Below are 4,979 nucleotides of genomic sequence, written 5' to 3'. Positions count from 1 at the left end.
TGGAGGGAAAAGGGAGAGGAGGGAGAGGAGAGGAGAGGAGAGGGGGAGGAGATGGGATGGAGGGATGTAGGGGAGGAGGGGAGAAAGGAGGTGGGAATGAGGGATGGCGGGAGGAGGAGGGGCAGAACGGAAGGGAGGGAGGAGGAGAGGAGAGGGGGGAGGAGGAAGGGATGGAGTGATGGAGGGATGGAGGGATGGAGGGATGGAGGAGGATCGCTGCTGGCCTAGCCATTGCATGTCTACATCAGTGAAAGGTTACCATGACCAGTTGTGACAATCTTGCCTGACAGGCTTGAGCCTGGCTTTACTCACACACAGGAGATGGAGGGAAAAACCGAGGGATGGAGGGAGAGAGAGAGAGAGGAATAAAGAGAGGTTTAGAGGACCATTATTAATGTTAACAGATGACTGACTCACCACCTCCACATTTAGAGAAGAGAAGAAGGGGAGAGAAGGGTAGAAGAGTAGAAGGGTAGAATAGTAGAAGGGTAGAAGGGGAGAGAAGGGTAGAAGGGTAGAGGAGGGTCATGATGATGATGATGATGATGATGATGATGATGATGATGGTGATGATGGTGAAGGAGCAGCTCACTCGTCAGTGCCTTGGTTTTGATTAAATCAATTACAATCAATTAATCAAGTTGATTAGAAATGCAACAGCAATTTCCAATACTAATTTCTGCTGCATGAAATGTTGCTGCCTGTCGATTACGGATATTGGGAATCATTATTTTTTTTACCATGAACGAACATTAATTTCATTATGTAATTATCAAAAATCCATTTGTTTGCAGACACATGTTATTTGATGTGTACCTTGATGAGGATGAACGTAATGGCATAGTTGTGTGTGTTGTAGCCACTTTCCAGTCAGGACACACCGTTGGTTTAATCATTGTTCAGTGACAACGGTAATACATTACATTACATTTACATTTATGGCATTTAGCAGACGCCTTTATCCAAAGCGACTTACAACAATACATTTGTTTAAGTAAGTGAATCATCTGTCCAACAGTCATCATAAGACAAAGTTCTACATTTAGGTTTGGCGTAATTGGATGTCTCTGCTCTGTATAGCTCTGCTCTGTATAGTTCTGCTCTGTATAGCTCTGCTCTGTATAGCTCTGCTCTGTATAGTTCTGCTCTGTATAGTTCTGCTCTGTATAGTTCTGCTCTGTATAGCTCTAGACACAAGTTTAACAACATAAAATACAAAATACCAGCGTGTGACTTATCAAACCCCCAACAAAACAGAACTATCCAACACCAGTGCAACTCTGTGACCAGGTGTGCTGAAAGATTCTGTCCTTGAAAATGGCCTAATACTTCAGACACAGCCTATAGTGCCACCACCAGAGCCCCTTGCTTGTGCCTGAGTTTGACTGGCTTTTACGCTATTAAAATATAGCCCTAAGAGTGTTTTTCTGGGATCAGCTGTGCCTTTGGAGTGTCAGCTGTCGCTGTTTATCTATTGAGCGTACCAGTACGTGTGTTTGATACCATTCCTCATTCCTTTCCAGGCATTATAATGAGCCCGTCCTCCGATTTCATCCTCCACCAGCCTCCCCTGGTATCAATAGGCCCTGCCATCACCACAGACCCCTCTGGCCTCAACAGAGGAGCCGTCCTCTGGCCTCAACCTCCATGCCTGGGAGCTTTAGACTTTCTCACTGTTCCTAACCCTTTTCTTCTCTTCTCTTCTCCTCTCCTCTCCTCTCCTCTCCTCTCCTCTCCTCTCCTCTTCTCTTCTCTTCTCTTCCTCCTCCCTCTCTCCTTTCAGCCTCTCCTCTTCCTTTCCTTTATCTCGAGGGCCACAGCTGATGTACAGCACAGTGCTCTCACAAAAAGACAACTGAAACCAAAAACCTATTTCAGTCATCGCCAACATCAGTGTTTCCAATATCGAAGGTGTCAGTTGTGTTATGTCGTGCCTCACTAACGCCATGACAGACCTTCTGTTGCACTCGAATTTCCGTGGATATTTTATCAGATGTTTGACACCGAGCCACACCTGTGTTTGAGACGTATTTTTGACTCCAAAGTGCGAATTTGTCTGAGGTCATTTGCCTGAGAGCATACAAGACTAGAATCTTTCAGCACGATTGACAGCTTCTTGATTTTCCTCCGGCAGTGAAATCATAAAGTAAGCCAGATACGGGTTTGCTGTGGTGGTAAAAGGCTTTAGAAAGTGTTTTTCAAAGCCGTCATCTTGAGCAGGATAAGACGTGTCATATGGTCAGTCTCTAGCAGCTAAGCCTGCTGTCCATCCATGACTGTTCTGTGACAACACACACACACACACACACGCACATGCACACGCACACACACACGCACACACACATGAACACGCACACACACACACACACACACACACGCACATGCACACACACACACGCACGCAAACACACATGCAGGCACGCACACACACTCATGCACACACACATGCAGGCATGCGCACACACATGCACACACATGAACACGCACACACACTCATGCACACAAGCACTCTGTCAACGAGTTTAATTTCTTAGGCCCAGAATAGTGTAGGAAAGGAACCCCTTCAGAGGAACAGAATAGTGTAGGAACCCCTTCAGATGATCAGAATAGTGCAGGAAAGGAACCCCTTCAGATGAACAGAATAGTGCAGGAAAGGAACCCCTTCAGATGAACAGAATAGTGCAGGAAAGGAACCCCTTCAGATGAACAGAATAGTGTAGGAACCCCTTCAGATGAACAGAATAGTGGAGGAAAGGAACCCCTTCAGATGATCAGAATAGTGTAGGAAAGGAACCCCTTCAGAGGAACAGAATAGTGTCGGAAAGGAACCCCTTCAGATGAACAGAATAGTGTAGGAAAGGAACCCCTTCAGATGAACAGAATAGTGCAGGAAAGGAACCCCTTCAGAGGAACAGAATAGTGCAGGAAAGGAACCCCTTCAGAGGAACAGCGGATCTGGCTCCCGGGGGCAGCGAGTCAGGACCGAATGATCCCGCTTCACGTTCTCGGAAGTTAGCTGCTCATCATCGTGAAAGGCTAAACCAAATAATCCAATCGTTATCACAAAGCGCATCATTACATTAACAGCCCGTATCTATGGGCCGACGTGCCATAAAGCTGTAGGGGTTTGGGTAATGTACTGGCACGGTGTGGGTCTATTGGTTCTAACATGGATACATTTGGATAGCCTTGTAATGTAGAGCAGTTGGGGAAATGCACGAAGGGGAAAATAATGTGTGAAATGATACATTTGTGGAAGCGTCATCGTGTTAAGTCAACGGGGGATCAGCTAATAACCTTCATTATTTTCATTTAAACGTGATAGGTGACTTCTGATATGACATAACCGTTGATGTAGCACAAAGTCCTCCGTATCAAACTGTGATTCACTGATTCGAAGGAGAGGGAGAGAGAGAGAGAGAGAGAAAGGGGAAAAAAGAGAAAAAGATGGGGGAGAGACAGGGGATTAGAGGGGGGAGACAGAGCAAGATAGATGAGAGAGGGACAGAGAATGGAGAGATACAGAGAGAGAGAGAGAGAAGAGAGAGAGAAAGAGAGGGGGTAGAGAGAGAGACAGTGGATTAGAGGGGGGAGACAGAGCAAGATAGATGAGAGAGGGAGAAAGAGAGAAAGAGAGAGAAAGAGAGAGACAGAGAGAAAGAGAGAGAGAGAGAGAGAGAGAAGAAAGAGAGACACACAGAGATGAAATGATGCAGAAAATGAAGGGTTGGGATGTAATGTTCCTTTCTGCTGCTGTCATGCTGAATAGTTTCGTCTGAGTATTATAATCCTGGCATTTCCAGAGCCTCTCTCTCTCTCTCTCTCTCTCTCTCTCTCTCCCTCTCTCTCTCTCTCTCTCCCTATCTCTCTCTCTCTCTCTCTCTCACTCCCTCTCTCTCTCTCTCCCTATCTCTCTCTCTCTCTCTCTCTCTCTCTCTCTCTCCCTATCTCTCTCTCTCTCTCTCTCTCTCTCTCTCTCCTTGCTCCTCGCATACCACCGGGGTACGTCCTGTGTGTTGTCATGTATCTGCGTTAGATACATCAGTGGGAGGCACTTGACTGACAGAGCCCAACTCTCCTTCACTTGAGACCAGCTGCTGTAGCAGAGGGATAATGGATAATGCATACCCAGAGTAGAGACTAGCTGCTGTAGTAGAGGGATAATGCACACCCAGAGTAGAGACTAGCTGCTGTAGTAGAGGGATAATGCACACCCAGAGTAGAGACTAGCTGCTGTAGTAGAGGGATAATGCAGACCCAGAGTAGAGACTAGCTGCTGTAGTGGAGGGATAATGCACACCCAGAGTAGAGACTAGCTGCTGTAGTAGAGGGATAATGCAGACCCAGAGTAGAGACTAGCTGCTGTAGTAGAGGGATAATGCATACCCAGAGTAGAGACTAGCTGCTGTAGTAGAGGGATAATGCAGACCCAGAGTAGAGACTAGCTGCTGTAGTAGAGGGATAATGCAGACCCAGAGTAGAGACTAGCTGCTGTAGTAGAGGGATAATGCAGACACAGACTAAAGACTAGCTGCTGGGGGATAATGCAGACACAGAGTAAAGACTAGCTACTGGGGGATAATGCAGACAGAGTACACTTCGTTCTGTGGGTGGCCTTGGACAGAAGCTGTATACTCTGGATGGATACTGTTCACATCCCTATAGGGCCAGATTAATAGTCTAAACTAACAAAAAAATCCCTCTCCAAGTTTCTCTTTCAGGAGAGAGACTTGACTTAATTATCCACCGAGGCACTTAATGTACTGGCGTCAGGAGCTGTCCACCAGGCACCGGACCCCAGAATGGGATTTATGTAGTGGCTCTTCATCAGATGCTTAAGTGCTTTACTTTACATTGTGAGTTCTGTACTGTTCTTCACACACACACACATACACACATACACACACATGCACATGCACACACACATGCACACGCACACGCACACACACACATGCAGGCGAACACGCACACACGCACAC

This window comes from Argentina silus, assembly GCF_951799395.1.
Source record: "Argentina silus genome assembly, chromosome: 4".
Classification (NCBI taxonomy): domain Eukaryota; kingdom Metazoa; phylum Chordata; class Actinopteri; order Argentiniformes; family Argentinidae; genus Argentina; species Argentina silus.
The sequence above is the reverse complement of the archived record's forward strand: the minus strand, read 5'-3'. Positions refer to the sequence as shown.